Raw genomic sequence first — 17,319 nt, forward strand, 5'->3', positions numbered from 1 at the left:
GACTCAAACAGACTCAGGACTCTGAGTGAAAGTTCAGTGCATTTTTTTTACTGTGAAACATAACAATTTCTAAAAGATCAGTTGTGACAGTCCCAGTCTCCCCTCAGGCTTTCCAAAGATTACAAACAACTCCTAGCCCATGTGTTCACTCCCCCCCCCCCCCCCCCCCCCAAAAAAAAATAAAAAAATAAAAAAAGACAGCTCACCACTCCGAAACAGCGGACTATCTAGGCAAAACCTGAGCACAAGGAAAAGCAGGTAAAACACTGACCAAGACAAGGAGCTGGGTTACATTAGCTGCTAAAAATCAAATAACTAGTAAAGACTGAAGCTCAGACACTTCCAGACAAGTGTGTGATTGCCAGCACGTGTGGAGAACCAGAAGGTAGGAACCCGGGCAAAGTCCCCACCCACAGACACACACAAACACAAGTTTGACCCAGTTGAACTTTGACCACTGCGCGCTGTGATGTACCTTTGCATGTGTCATGGAATTGCAATTAAACAGGCCACTCCTTGCCATTAATTTTTTTTTTTACTTTTCATTCTCCGAAAATGATGGACTATGAATAGAAATGGCTGTAACATTTAATACAATACCTTGTTGTTAGGGCAACTGCATTTCGTTGCCCTGTACCTGTGACATGTGCAATGACAATAAAGTTGAATTCTATTCTAATTCTATTCTATTAAAGCCTGTGAATTAAATCTGCAATGAAGAGCTGAAAAGATCTACTGTGGTGGTGTTATGATATTGCCCTTAAACCCACGGACCTAACTGTATTTGTATATCACCTTTAATGCAGGTTGATTAATTTCAGATTGCTTGACTGATGACTGATAAGAACACAGAATAACAATAAACTCAGATGATGCTGGATGAAACACAGATTAGGTCACATCAGTCAAAAAAGGCTAATTTATTTTGCCAAGAGATACTTTCACGGCCATTTAAGCAATGATAACATTTTAATGGACTCTCCCACTTCAAGGTACAACACTATGACAGCAACATATTTAAATAAATATTAATAAAGTCAAATTTTTTCTGCATAACAATTTTAGCTATAGGACTTTCAAAAACCATTGATGTAAGCACATCATGAATAACAAAGTAATTCAATCACCAAGGTTAAATTTGGGTTGGTATTTTACATATTGATGTAAATTCTTTAACATATTTAGTGTAAGACTTTAGATTCAGGATTCTTTTATAATACTTACTTAAAATCTAAATTCCATTAGAATCAGCAACTAACCTGACATGCATGTCTGTGGACTGTGGGAGGAAGCTGGAGTACCAAAGGACGAAGAAAGACAGGGAGAACATGTAAAATGTGAAACAGGTGAGCCCCAAGCTAAACTATTCTGAACCCCGAGGTGAATGATTGAAGTGACTGCAAATGGGATTTCAGGCTATAGTTAACTGACATATGACAAGGTATGAAATTGGACGGTTACCTTGGAGCCTTTGCAACAAGCAATTTGCTCCCCAAGTGATCTCTTCTTTAGAAAAACATTGTAGTTTGGGTTAAAAACAACTACGTGAGTGATATATGCAAAAGGGAATGTTGTCTTCTTGATTATACTATCAAACACTTGAGTTTAACAGTGGCCACCAGCATCAACATCCAATGTCAAACACCCTAACCTTTTTCCTCTGTTTTCATTAATCTGTAATATCTGGCAATATAACTTCTTACTGTTGCATTTTATAAAGCCATAAAAGGCTTTATAGAAAAAAGCTCAGTAGTAGGTTGTTTGTAGCTTACTTTTCATTGGTGTCAGCGGCTTGTTCAAGCACAGGCAATGCAAGTAGCAATGTTCATTGTGCTGTTGTGTTTATTTATAGTTGGTCCAGGAGTAGCTGTCCTAAGAGTTCTAAGGAAAAGACAAGATAACGTAAGTATACTAGGCTTTCTCTCTGCCTGCCACTATCTCAACAGTGCTAGCACTCAATGCTGCCACCTCTACCAGTCAACCAAAAAGAAATACAACTTCTTTATATATGATCAAATGCTGGGAAATAGCAAAAAGCAAATATCTGCTGGAAAATCACATATATTTCAACTTAATTCGTGCTCACACTGGCACCAGCTGTTGCTAAAAGATTAACTTCAAAAGTTCTATACATCTTCAAGGATCCATTTTGTTTGTGAAGAGAAAACAAAACCAAACTGCTGATCCCACTGTGCTACCAGCAAGAGTCCGTCCACAGCATGCAAACCGTGGAACGAAATCTTATTGGTAGTAGTGCAGTCCAGTCTCTATGAAGCACCAACAGCGTGTCTAGATGAAAGATGTGTTTTGATGAAGCCTGTATTAGAATTTAATGAGGCAAGATGGGAGTGAGCCTGAAGCTATGGACACCTATTGATGTGAAATGAGAGAAGGGGATTCCTCTTTCTTTGCCGCTATAAGTTTGATACCTTTATATGGGATTCAGCAAAATAGTGCACGCATTGCAAGTGGTATTTTATTATTTGTTTTCAAAAGGATTGCTCTCTCTCTGTGACCCCTACTTGAACTGCTTCAAGCCAGTCATTTGACCTAAAAGACCACGCCACAGATAACAATAACCTAAAAGTATCTTTGTCAGAGAACACCACTGCACCTAAGCAAAATCCCCTGATTCATCTTTAGTTGAAAAGCGAGCTTGATTCAAAGGCATGCCTCAGGCAACATACATCTGAAGCAAAGAAAAATTAGCTTCTTCAGCTACCCTTTGATATACGGACACCCCACTGTAAGGTTACGGTCTAACACTTTTAGTTATTTATTTTTTAGGCTTTGGATGGTTCCTAACTGGATAAAATGACCTGGAAGTAGCAGCTAAGATAAGAACTGGTTGTAATATCTAAATGATAAGAAAAAAGAACTTTAGAGCTTTCTTACTTATCTGCTGTAGCATAGGCTGTATTCTACCAACATTTAAAAAAATAAAGGAGATAATGTCATACCACAGCTCCTTGCAACTGTGAACTGTAAGCACAGTTGGATTGTTTTTGTACCAAACTTGTCTTTTCATGAAGTTCTGGAAGTGTTAGAAAGAAGTTAGAAAGTTAGAAAGAGCAAGGATCCTCCTTAGGATCAACATATGTGTATTGTAATGTGCTTTCCATTCACTTTCTCACAGTCTTCTTAACGTGCCCTCTTAATGTTTTTGTCTGCATACAGGGATCCTCTCCAGCGTTCCAGTAACAGGTCTCTGAGAGGTCAATTAACAATAATGAAACAATAATGTCGTTTTCTCCAAACCTAATTGGATTTTGTTCAGCCAATGGGCTCTCGGATGTCCCGGGCAAGAGTCTAAACTCTGCATATCATTTATTGCGTGTTTTGTTTCATTTTACTTCATGTGGAATGGAAGTGGTTCTCAAATAGGCAAGAATAAAACCCTCCCAGTAAAGATACAGTCTTCAACATCTTATTCGGTTTACAGTGAATGTTCACAAATCTCTGGGCCAAAGAATAGCTCCAAAATGCAAAACCATTTGCACATCTTAATAGAAATTCATAAAGATCAACCTCAAGTGTCTCTATCAGTATTTTTTCTGCCTGATTTTCTATGCTGGACCAAACTGTCTGGGTAGAGGCAGAAATTCAATGGCCTGAATTAGGACAAAAAGGTTTAAATCAGAGTTATTACTCAAGATTTGGTCCAGCTGGAGCAAGAGACAAAGTCATGAGTCTTGTTCTGTTGGTTTAACTCAAATAAATGAAGAGGTGGGCAGAAAAAATGGTGTTTTAATGCAAATTCGATCAGATAAAATATTACACACTCAAATCTTAAGTGGCCTTTGAGGTCAATTGACTAGCTGCTGAGTCGAAACGTGGCAGGGGAGGTGTCCATATTTCACACACCATTCCACCACACAGAGCTTGTAAGTTATCACACGTGGGGGGAATAGCTTAGCTCCGACCCAGTGGCCCTAAGCGGCGGTGAAACGCACACTGCATTCGTCGAATAACAGAGCAGAAATGAAATCTTTTCTTGGCAATCTGTACCACAAAGACTCATTGTTACAGGGAATTATGGCGAGACTTACAGTTTCACAGAGAACATAAATAATAAAGGGGCTGATGAATATAGATATTTAACCAAATTCAATCTGATCTTAATATCTCATTTGGAGCTAATATCACATGCAGGAAATTACATGGCTTGGGTTCACAGCGTACAGAGGGAAAATGTTTCCCAAAGTCGATGCCGCAGCTGAACTATCTCCTTTATTGTTGATTAGTTGCCTCTTTTCTTCCTCAGAGTGATTCCCTCCTAAAAGATGAAAGGACAATTTCCATGTTAAGTGGATTGCTTCTCTCAATTGTGTCGGTGGAGGCAGAGTATCTATATGTGCACATGTGAGCGAGGGGCTTTTCAACAACTCAGATTTGATAAGGTTTTGCAACAGCTTCCATCTATTGGATTTTGCCAGCTCTTAATGTAGTTCTTCCAAGCGCACTGTCTTTAATACAGGCACAACAATAACATTATTCTGTCCGCATTAGAAGATAAAAATAGAAAACAGTAATCCATGTGCATTGCTTATTAAAATACATATGTATGCTTTGCTTTGTTGTGAATATTCTAAGAATGCAAGCAGATTGCTCGACACATCTGCGCATAATTTGATTCGTGTCATATCAAAACTTTTCCAGTGAATACCATGTCCTCTCCATAGTGACAGAAAAATGAAGAACATTAATTCTTCCATTTTTTAAAAATAAGACTTTCCATCTGTTAAAGCAAAGTCATAAAAGTATTAAAATTTCTGGATGTGGCAACTGTAAAAAATTCTCTTTTCTTTTTTTGCTGCCATACAAAGAAGAGGAGGGAAGAAAGCTAAAAATGAGAGCTCTGCAGGATTAAAAAGAGCTACTGTTAAATGCATGGTCTATATTTTTTTTTTCTACTCAAGGGGCCTATTGTTTGAGAGCAATTTTCTCTTTATACAGAAATATTGCTTCAGCAGCTACAGCTCTTTAAAACTGGCTGTGTAGAACAAGTTAGTATCACTGTGTTTTCTTTATCTTCCACTATCTGCTGAGGATAGCTGTAATCTCAACTATGTTACCCATTGTACATAGAACCTATTCCCAAGGCTATAACAACTACTACCAGCCTCCCAAATCCCACAATAAATGTCAGGAGAAACAAAGTATTCACTCACACTGACAGGTTTATGTTTCTTCATTGTGAACTGTCAAAAAAGCCAGTGTTTCAAGGTTTTACCGAGATGTTGTATTGCATCCTGTTATATTAGATATAACGGGGAATACATATTGAATGATAATGAATGACCTATAGCTTGCAAAAAACATTAAGTAAGTGAGTTAGGACCTCAAACAGACATGCTTACAATGAGCAGAAACCTAAATGAATGTTGCATATAATACAAGCCCAATTACAAAAAAGTTGCAACTGTTAAAACTGAGACATTTCACTATTTCATGAAAAATATTAGCTCATATTTTGAATTCTTAATATTCTGAATTTGGAAGTGAAAAAAATCTGGAGGCGCATTTTATAAAGAAAAATATAAGGTTAACTGGCAACAGGTCAGTAAGATGAACGGGCATAAAAAGATAACTTCAGAGATAGAGTTTGACAAATCTACAAAAAACTGTGTCTGCAAATTGTGGAGCACTTTCAGAATAATGTTTCTCAATTTAAAATTAGGAAGACTTAATAATATCTCAACATCTACAGAACATAATATCATTAAAACACTCAAAGAATCTGGAGAAATCTACGCGCAAATGACAATCAACATTATGGTCTTTGGGCAAAGTGGAAAACTGTTCTGTAATCAGATGACTAGAAATGTGAAATTCTTTTTGGAAAGTCCTCTGGACTAAAGACAAGAGGAAGCATCCGGTTTCTCATCTGTGCTAGGACCAAAGGCCTACACCTCTGATGGTATGAGGGTGCAATAATGGCTATGGAGCTTTTGATATCTCAAAAGACACCATCAGTGCAGAAAGGTATTAACAGGCTTTAAAGCAACATAATTTGACATAGTTTTCAGGGAAAGCCTGGTATATTTCATCAAGCCAATGCTAAACAACATACTCTATTCCTTGCAACAGCATTGCACTGTAGTAGAAGAGTCCAGGTGCTGAGCAGACTGAACAGTCCAGACCTTTTACCAGCTGAAAACATTAAGCATATTATGGAAAATACAAAAAGACCTGGGAATGTTGAGCAGCTAGATCAGAAAAGAATGGGAACACATTCCTCCCTCAAAAGTCCATCAACTGATCTCCTCAGTTCCATGATGTTGTTATGAGAAGACAGGATGCTACATAGTGGTTAATATGGCATTGTCCCAGTTTTTTTTAAAACATGTTGCTTCTATCAAATATAAACTTTTTAAAAAAATGATACATTTTCACAATGTAAACATTTGAAATATTTCTGTTCAGTTGTGGATAAAATATGGGTTTATTTATTTTATTTGCAAATCACTGCATTCTGTATATATTTACAAAGCATCCCAACTTTTTTGGAATGGGGTTGTATTTTTTTTTTTTAGCTGAGTATTACTATCATATATATTCTCTCAGTGTGACATCTTTTACACTTTGGTATGATCTACATGTTCATACTTAGAGGTATGAATAACTATGTGGAAAGATTCTAAGCAAACATAAGTAAACTTTTGACCTTTGCCAGCTCAGCAGTAATATAGTTCAAAGTCATTACTCTCCAGAAAGATCCACTGACACAAAGAGCATAATTCATACAGCATAAGCTGAGAGCCAACTAATCAGTGTTCAGAGTGGGTATAAGTCTCCCTCATACACATCAGGCGTTTGCCAGTGAAACATATCCCAGAGGACAACAGCAGTGCTCTGACTGTCAGTCACTGCACTACTGTCCATAACTGATTTGTCACATTAATTTTATTTGTTATTATCTGTTTTTTGTTTTTTTTAAATCAGCATCTGGGTACAGTTTATCATTTTTTTATATGAGAAGATCACAAATTTTGTATTATATATTCCATAGATTTACCAGCGCACATCATCAGCATTCCACATCTAATTAGTAAGAAGAAGTCATCACTCAATACAGGCTGCTCTACTGATGCAGAATCATAACAAGCAACGTGTTGAGCATAAAACATGATTATTGTAGTTCATCATTAATGTCCTACTTCAGTTCTATATTCTATACACCCAATTAACTTCACCACTTCAGGCATGAGCACTTTGCAAACAATTTTTTTTTTTTTTTTTTTTAAACAACATGAATATATGTTTCTGTTTGATAAGACTGACATGAGATGTGCACCTCTCATCTGTGCCATTAATTGAGAACAAAATATGAGCAAAACGTTCAGAAATCCACAGATGAAATATGATCATCTCTTAGTCAAATTAATGGAAACACAAATAAAGAAAAGGAAGACAATAAGATGCTTTCACTTCTCATGATTTGCACTCCTCCCAGTTTGACTCTCACTGCTGGACAAAAAGATGTATGTGTTCTGTGCACAGCAGAAAGAAAGTAATATTAGAACAACGTCATGACCAAGACATCAGTCTGCACTAACCTTTTGACAGTACTGAATCTGGAAATTTCTCATGCAACTGCATACTGTTTTTTGTTAAAAGTAACACCTGGCTTATGTCTGAAACATCAATTTTAACATTTCAGACAGCATTTTAAATTGCTTATTGATTAATTAATCAATTAAGCCAACCATGACTACCTCAATAATCCATTAGTATTGATGCCAGGCAAAGTTTAACCATTACTCAAGTAGTGAAGCAAGGAGAAAAAGGCCTTTTTGTTTCTGTTCCGTGAAGCAGAAACTTAACAAAAAGACAAAAAAAAAGACAATAGCAGAAGAGCAGAAGAGTGTAATATGTAATTAATCTGAACTAAAACAAACTCAAGTGCATATTTCCTGTTTAGAGGCACTGCTTTATCAAACAATAGAAAAGTCTAAGAAAATAAAATTTTTATTGTGCACCAGAGTCATGGGACAAAAACCAGGACAGGCATGGAACTAAAAGAAAACAAAAAACATAATACCCCTAAGCACCAGTGCTCAATACAAGTAGAAGAAAAACTGTGCTAAGATTTATCAAATAACTATTATGGGGTCAGAACAGTCTCAGTGGGGCTAAATGGATAATTCAAACTGATTTACCCAATCATCACGTAGCCAGAGGTACAAAGAAACATCTATCTAAATACTAATTACTGATGGTATGCTTTAAGTCTACTTAATCAAAAGAACACCATCTGCTGTAAATATATGAAAATATAAACCTTTTTTTAAAGTGGCCTTTTCATTGCAGTACAATAAAGACATCCCTTGCACTGCTCCTAATTCTTTAACTTGGGCAAATGTAAGAACATAATGGCACCTAAACCTGAAAAACAAAGACAAGGTAGCTACCAGAAAAAAAGAAAGTACATAATTAGAGTGTTTGTTTCCTCACACAACCTGTCAGCAACTTTTCCACCTTGATATTTTTTTACTACAATGCAACATTAGCATTAACAACTGAATACAAGACACAAGATGTTGTCACTTTTGAGTGACAACAATAACTCTGGCAAGTTAATTGATGGGGCCAATGTGTATACTTCACATTGGCCCCATCAATCAGGGGGCTATCTTATCTTAAACACCTCATAGTACCGTATCACCCAAATAGAGCACTTTGTTCTCAGACTTTAGGCTTACTTGTGGTTCCTAGGGTTTTAAAAGTAGAATGTGAGGCAAGACCTTCAGGTTTCTGGAACTGTTATGTTGCAATAGGTCTAGACTGCTGGAACTGCTGGTGCCTTCCCATGATACATGTTTCTTCTTCACTCGCCTCTTTTAATTCTCCATGTGTTATTACACGATTTCGCATTTAATCATTAGCTATTATTAATCGCTGGCTCACTTTGTTGTTCTGTCTTCGTCCCCTCATGCAGTTGCAGCAGATGGCTTCCCCTCGCTGAGCCTGATTCTGCTGGAGGTTTCTTCCTGTTAAAAGGGAGATTTTGCTTCCCACTGTGCCACTTCCCACAAGTGCTTGCTCATATGGGGTCATCTGATTGTTGGGGTTTTCTCTGTATTATGATAGGGTCTTTACCTTAAAGCACCTTCAAGCTACTATTGCTTCTATTTGTCGCTATATAAATGAATGCAATTGAAATGAAGTGAGGTGAACTGATTGGAAAATTGCAACCAACACAACACAAAAACATGGATCTGTCCTACCTTGTATTAGTGGTGCAGACTGCTGTTGGTGCTGCAATATTTTCTTCGGGCTCCTAAAATGATCTGAAATGCCCATAGTACCCATCTTGTGATGGCTGCTTCCAGTAGGATAACACACCAGGTTCTCTGTGCTCAAATGGTGTCCACAATCCAACAGAGCACCTTTGGGATGTGGTGAAACAGGAGATTCACATCATAGACGTCCAGCTGACAAGGTGCTAGCAAGGTGTACCCAATTAAGTGTCTGCTGAGTGTATGTGCTGTTGCTGATTAATAGCAAATAAATGTATTAGTCATTCCACAAGGACTTTACATGTAAACAGAATGGCCTCAGGCTGTTGGACTAGACAACAAGAATCTTGTGACCTGTAAACTGTGTTGATATGAAATATTGTTATTAAGGATCATTATCTTAACCTATAGCTGGACAAGCTGCCACGGCTCATTATTTTTAATTACCTCCATATTTTCAGCTTGTTTCTACCATATATATATACCCTATTGCCTTATGAGCAAAGTTATGAACAAACATTTCATGCTGCAGATAAAAAATTTATACGTTTCAAGTTCAGAATAGAGGCCGGTATTTTTTTGAACCAGGCAGCGAGTTTGAATAACAGAACTTTATTCAGATATCTGAAAGATGAGCAGCATTGCTCTTTATAGAAGAGATTTTCCATTTTGTACTGACAGTGAATAATCATGTAATATTACAAAATGCAACAATATCAACAACAAAACACGAGAAAGGGCTGTGAATGTGAATACCATCAGTGTTGCACTTACACGTGAAAATCTGATCTAAATTCAACAATTTAAGCCTGATTTCTAGGGTTGCCAGAGGGGTTACTGGGAAATGTAGGAACTCTTCAACTGAACAAGAGGAAGCGGGTTAAGAAAATTAAGTCCAGCAAAGACTCGACTCAGAAATCTTAACGTTACATTAAATATACGAATGCCACACTGTGCCTAAATGGATATGTATTTTTTATACTTGGAATAAAGTCCAGAGATGAGTTATTTCTCCATTAAGGGTATATTTGCATTCTCAACTAACCTGTTTGCTGCAGGCACAGAGGAGAATATTTAAAATTACCTTTGAATATTGTGGGCAGCAGTACAGAAAATTGTTTTTCGTGGCACTACATAAATCAGCTCTTATTTAGCATTCATTCAGTCATAGCATAGTTATTATTTACTGTATATATTTGGATATTTATTTTCAACCTCACAGTTGGGGTAAGGAACCCTTCCACGATAACTATGTATTTCCCCTAGAGCATAAAGCCTTGTTGGGCATTTTCTTATTACTTCCAATTAAGTTAGCTTGTAGATCACTACATTTGTTCAGGCTATATGCATCCCTAGGAGTGTGTTAAATCAGACCGTCTGCTTGGATATTCATTTTCATACAAATGACCTCCCTTTGCACAAAGAAAGCAGTCTGAACTAGAAAGTGCTTCATTTTGGCGTCAACCTTTCATTCAGAAGGAATGAGGAGGAAAGAGATAGGAATTAATTTGCAGTGAGTGAATGGGTTTTGACAGGGGCCTGTTTCACCAGCCGGTGTCAGCGGTATCCTAGCTGTGCAATAATGCAATAAGGAAAACAATCAAAGAGCGACCTGCAAAACATCTGACCTCACATTTTGTTTTGATATAGACTATAATTGCATCGTGCAGCAGACTTACACTGGCCTCTATGTTCTGCTGATTTATAGAAATAAGTTAGACTGAAGTGCGGCACCAGAAGCATGGTTATTTTCATACCGCCTTTGTTCTGCGAGATCAGTCAGAATGTCTCCAGCAAGGAGAGACAGTCTCTTTGAAACAAACGGATAAACTTTCATCTCATTGTTTCCCACTTCTCTCTTGTTTCCACCTCACTCTTCCTCAATAACAATAAAGATTTATAGAAAAAAAAATAGTGCAAAAACTGCGTAATATAACTTAAGAATTGGGGTTTAATTTATTAACAACAGGAACAGTTGTTGGGAGAAAAATAATAGTAATTGCTATAATGATGCAGCGTCAGCACATCACCAAGATGCTTATCACACAAACTAAAACATAAAAACATTAATAGCTAAGCAATTAATTGCCAAAATAACACTAAATATCACTTTATAAATATATATATATAGATTGAAAAATGGACAGCACTAAAAAGAAATATATAAATATCGCATAACTGACAGAATAATTATTACCGTGGATTAAAAAAAAACAACAACACACCGACACCCTTCATGCCAGAGGCGGAAACAATTAATTTACTGTGTCTCGTTGTCATTAGACAAGGACTTTTAATGCAAAACAAATTTCCAAAGATCAGAGACACTCCAGAAGCAGGAGGCCTAAAAGTGGATTACATGCAGCAGCGCAACATGTCCCCATCATTTCCTCTCTTAATCCAATCATGTCCCAATTACAAAAACCCAAGATGAAGTCAGGCAAAGACAGAAGACGGACACTCTAAATGTAAACACGGCTTTCTGGGGCCATTTTTGACAGATGAGTTTATGCCCTCTCTTTTTGTGTATTTATAAAAGAAACCAAGGAGTCAGCCCAAGAAAATTTAATAAGGGAAGAATTAGCCAGAGTAATCTAACCACGAGAAAGAAAGGAAGGCATGAAGATATTTTCCTACAGGCTCCAAAATCCAAGGACCAGTTAATCATCACATCGTAGAATAAACTGAATCCTATAACATTGTTTGAATTCCCTGATGGCTATGAATACCCCTGATGGAAAACACAGCTCCTTCTCCAGGGACGGAGAGACCATTTACTGCTTTATAATGTTGTTTTCTTAACTGCAGATCTAAACCATTAACTCCTAATTACTATGATTTCATTTTGTAAAAGACACGTCATATTTACTTTATAGAGGATTCCTTGACTGAAAAAGTTGTTTTTTAATGGGACGTGACAGGCGCCATGCCTTAGTCACAGAAAATGTTGTCTTAATTAAATTTGGTTTTTTCTGCTTCGACTACAACAGAAACAAACATTAATAAGTGCTTATTTTTGTGGATGTTGTACAATTAATTCTCAAGATATTTTTTAGCAAATATCATCTAATGTCATAATACTGTCTCACTCTCAACACAGAGTCATTTAGCTCCAAATGTTTTTGCATTAGACTTTTGATCTTTTGATTAGGTGACTAAGACTAAGGAAAAAAAACTGTTAAGTTAAAGCTGAGATTTACAAGACCTCAGTGAAGTTATTTTTCTAATCTGTATTTCAGAAGAATTTTAAACAAATGCACTCATTAAACACAACGTATCCATTGGTTTTAGAGTTTTGGTAAAATAAAAGTTTTGTTTCTTAATCTGTGGTCTAAAATTTGAAGAAGTGTATCATACCCAAATTACACCATAAACGTAAAATGCACCTAACATTAAATCATAAAACACATTTATTTAGATTTCAACAAATTCATGTTCTATATGAACATTCTGCATTGGGCGGATGTATATGAATGTACTCTTTTGATTGTTTACTGTACATAAAGACTGATAACATGTGACTTTCTGTACAGTAAAACCAAAATACCTTGGTGATGAGTAATGCAGTGCCACATCTCCGCTGCTCTGTTCGGCCCCACTGATGCAGTTTTATCCCTGCCACAATACAGATTCACTGTCGCTGTTATTACAGCCATCATTTCACAGAGCCTAAGAGGCAGAGTAGTATACTATTTTATAATTATGTTAATATAGTGATATTGTAACTGTATATATTTGCAGCTTCTTCTTTTTTTAGTTGAATAAATGAGTTTTGCATTAATCATTACATTAATCAATCTTCTTTATTAACAGCAGAGTCTACATGCATGAGACAAAAGAGAAATTAAAATAAAAATACTTTTTTTCCTAATAAATCTTCAATAAAACATTTGATTCATTGAATGTAATGTAATGTTTCCAGTCACATAGTGATGCTTAAACATAACTCAACTATATTAAATATATCCCATAAATGCACATTTATACTTACCTTGGATTTTGCGAACCTTAATGTGACCATATGTATTATGTGACCGTTTAAGTTTCTTGTTTATTTTCAGACCAATGTCATAGCTTATTGTACTTGACAAATAGTCACACTGACACTAATTATTTAGTGAGGGAGTGCTGTTCTTGAGGCTAATATATTTTGCCTAAACTGGTGAAGCTCTATGGCCTGCTTGTACATCTAAACCATTATTCCTCACAAATTAAGTTGTGAAAGAAAGGAAGAGTTGGGTTTATGTGCCCGAGGCCTCTTGTTGACCTGAATCGTGAAATCATTCTGCTGCAGCAACAACAGTGTGTGCACGTGTGTGTGTGTGTGTGTGTGTGTGTGTGTGTGTGTGTGTGTGTACACATGTGTGTGTGTGTGTGTTAGCCTTGGGTAGCACGGAATGCAGGTCAGTAATTACGGTTAGCTCAGTTGAGCAACACTGTTAATCTGTATGTCACTGTTAATCTGTTACTGTCTATATATGGATGCAGCTTTATCACACCTAAAGGCACAACAATTACTCTTTTCCTCTAACTTCAAAGTGGGTCATTAAGCACGACAGGACGAATGTATATTTCTAGATATTTCGCCTTGAAAAACATTTTAACACTGAGATTCATCCTGATGTCAGTGACACAGCTATGACAGAAGCCTGTCACATTAGAGGACAATTTAAAGCAGACACTTCGCAGAAAGAGTATATCTCCGGCCGGTTTGACAGCAGCATCATAATTAGACTAATTGTATGACTTCATTAGTGTGTGAGTGCATCTTTTCAAAGCAGCGCTGGGTAATAAGATTTAGAGCTCACATCTCTGACAGTTCTGTTCACTCACCTACCCCCACCCCGCCCCTTTTTGTCTTTGACATCACCTCTTTAAAGATTCATAAGCCAGGGCGATTTACATAAAAGTTAAAGTGTCTGATTAGTCGTATTACACCCCATTCTGACCGGCATGGGCCCTGCAGGGACTGGAGGATTGGCCAAGGTTACAGCTGAGGCATGTGCTCATCAGCATGTGATGGGGTCCACCATGACGCTGGGCATGGAAGAGATTTTGAATTTCTTTGAGAGTGGAGCTTTTCTACAGTTTTACTCTATTTTGCCTTCATGCTGCATTTAATTATTGATAGTACTATGTGGGGACCATTTAACAACACCATTATCTTGACACTAACTACACAGAATTCATTTGAAAATTAATTCACCAAAGAAGTAGTTGTATTTATAACAGTCAGCTACTTTGCATGAAAAATAACAGACTCCATAACACGCAGAGATACTATTTTTGTGCACTAAAATGAGTGACCATGACGCAATGCTGAAACAATTTCAGTGTTTTAAATGCACATAAAAGGCATACAAACATTGAAATTGAACTTATTCATTGCAATTCAATTGGGGTCATTAAGTCAAAATTTGCATTTAAATAGCAACATTAAAATGTTACATAGTATTGCAGAATAATGTCCTCATTCATATTAAGGCATCATAATTAATGGGTGTTTCCAAGGAAACCTAAGAAACCTAATTGCTCACAGGGTGGTCTCATTATAGCAGCAAAATAACTCTCTGCATAAAAATGGTTGACCAGAATGTAGAAACCGAGAGCAATTAATTAATGTTGGATAGTGAGAACACAATCAAAAAGTAAAAGTTATAAATGATCCTTTTATCTTTAAAGAACTAACATTTCTCGGTTTTCTGTGAACCTCTTGTCATTGGTTTTCACCATACGGGCTCATCTTTCATTTGGAACTATTTCTGTGTTTAAAGTGTGTGTTGAGGTATTCTGTAGAGGACCCTCTAGCTAACTCCTATCCAGGCAACATCCCAGAGCTGAGCAGAAGTCAGAAATGGTTTATGGCATTTAATAGTTGTATCTGCTTGTTTTCTCTATCTGCAACCAGAGGACCGTATTAAATGTGAGCTCCTGGGGCACTCTTCGTCATGTCTTGATAAGAAAACAGTGACCCTAGACTGGGTTTGAGAAGTTGATTACAGTCTTTCTTATCAAACATGAATTTTTAATTGATTAAAAAAAAAAAAAAGCTGGCAGCAGCCTGTTAAAAGTTTTATTTCAAAAAGCTTATTTAATTAAGAAGGTGCAATGCCTATAATATTTCAAGGGCAGCAGTGCAATGATTTTTCTGTCATCTCCTCTATTAGTTGTCAGCAATGATGCTGGCTATTTTGAATGGGTAGTATGTGCAGTGCAAATTGGAAGAGATACTGGGCTTATGGAAGGTCTAGGTGGCACCATTGCCATAGCACTGACATTTTGTTGTTTGTTTTGCAGGATGGAGCAAGAGGTGAGGAAGGTAGCCATATGGCGGGTATTTATCAGCCGATGGCTGCCAGAGTGATTAAATGTGAGCTGAAGGTGAAGCTGCAGACGGCTGAGAGAGAGAGAGCAGGGCCTGATGCCTGGGGTCTGGTACCAGGTTGTTCATCATCTCCCTTAAAGGAAGGTCAACAGTCCAATGAATCACACTCACCACCAAACTTACAGCTTGTTCCCTGTTAGCTTTACTGCATTTTCCTCCAGTTCTCAATGTTTAGCTGGAATCTAATCCACTCCCTGTGTCCTTGCGTGAGCATCTTTACAAGAGATTTGAAGCATCCAAGACACCAAAGTCTCTTAATTCCAATAATCTTTCATATTTTTCCTAGATGTGACCAGAAAGGACTGCTGACGTCAGTAAAGCTATATGTCAGCAGTAGTGAGCTGGTGGTATGACAGACACATAATGGGATGGACAGTAACCAGAATTAAATCAGAAGTATGAAGCCTGTTCCAAGATTTGTCCTGATGTCAGCAGCAGCTGACGCAACAATATAACAGTTTACAGCATGCATGCGCTAGAAAGACAGTAGAACACTTCTGTGTGTATGTTAAGAGGGTCACAGTGTTTCTTAGCTGCACTGTGGGACATTTTTAAAGAGCGTAGACTTTTTATACATTTATTCAACTGAGAAGAGAGGGATTTGGCCTAGAATAGTGCAGACTATGCAAAATTTGACAAGAGAACTCATGTTTGAAGAAAAGTAATCCCCCTTCATGTAAAAATAAGGAGAAAAACATTCTACATGGATGTTTTTTAGACCATGGTACACTCGGGTATTAAAAATTGGTTGAATATATGAAATATACAAGTTTTGAGGTATCCTTAATTTCTTTATATTTTGCTGGGAAAATGAGGACCTGGTGCAGAAATGTATTCAAACATGTCTAAACATACATGGATATACAGTATAGAAGGCAAAAGGCTTCAAAGTCAATATCTGGCACGACCATCATTGAACTTGAACTCTCTTTCAAGCTTTCTTGAAATTTCTTTAATGAGTTTTCAGGAATAGTTTCTTGATGTACATTGAAAGCTCTTCTTTGGATGTTGGCTGGTTTTTGTTCTGTTCTCTGTCAAGATGATCCTGTTGTGCCTCTCTCCTGACCACCGTACAGCATATACCAATGACAACCAATAATTTCAATTTGGATTCATATCAGACCTCAGTAGCAGACTTCAATAAGGTCTGCTGCCACTGATTTTAGGTCCAATTCTTGTGTAATTTGGCATAACTCAACCTTTTCTCCCCGTTTCCCTTCCTTATGATGGTTTCTTGACAGCCATCCTTCTTTTCTGATGAGGCTTGAGTAAACAATGCATTGAGGGCCAGATACAGCTCTCAGGTCCTGTGTCAGGTGTTTACTAGATTTAAATAGATTTATTTATTTCAGATACAGCTCGTCTGCTGTAGATAGTTTTTAAGCCGGCAACTTTTTTTCCTCCCCACTAATTCAGTGTCCTGCTTTTTTCCCCTTAAGGACACACTGCACATAATAATAGATATGTCAAATTTTTTATACTACTACTTTATCACCTTTAGGAATCACCTAGTTAGTGCAAAAATATAATTTTATGCCTGTGTTACCTTTGGAATTTTTTATACATTCAGCTAAAGAAATTGAACAAATTATGTGTTTTTGTAACATTTTGTAATATTTAAAACTGGTTCTTAAAAAGTTGTCTGTTATATATGAACGCTGCTCTGGTTTATCTCTTAGGGTGAGGTGCCTT

The 17,319-nt window shown here is 37.0% G+C and overlaps 1 long non-coding RNA gene across 2 annotated transcripts; it reads left to right on the forward strand.

The window, feature by feature from the left end:
* Positions 1 to 262: 262 nt before the first annotated feature.
* Positions 263 to 17,029, forward strand: LOC112842967 (uncharacterized). Of its 2 annotated transcripts, none has more exons than XR_003215055.1 (4): positions 263 to 385; positions 1,246 to 1,346; positions 1,853 to 1,902; positions 15,540 to 17,029. It is a non-coding gene; the product is annotated as an uncharacterized LOC112842967 (long non-coding RNA). The 2 variants fall into 2 exon arrangements; XR_003215056.1 differs by lacking the exon at positions 15,540 to 17,029 and adding an exon at positions 3,178 to 3,548.
* The last annotated feature ends 290 nt before the right edge of the window (positions 17,030 to 17,319 follow it).

This window comes from Oreochromis niloticus, linkage group LG18 (genome assembly GCF_001858045.2).
Source record: "Oreochromis niloticus isolate F11D_XX linkage group LG18, O_niloticus_UMD_NMBU, whole genome shotgun sequence".
In the NCBI taxonomy this organism is placed as follows: domain Eukaryota; kingdom Metazoa; phylum Chordata; class Actinopteri; order Cichliformes; family Cichlidae; genus Oreochromis; species Oreochromis niloticus.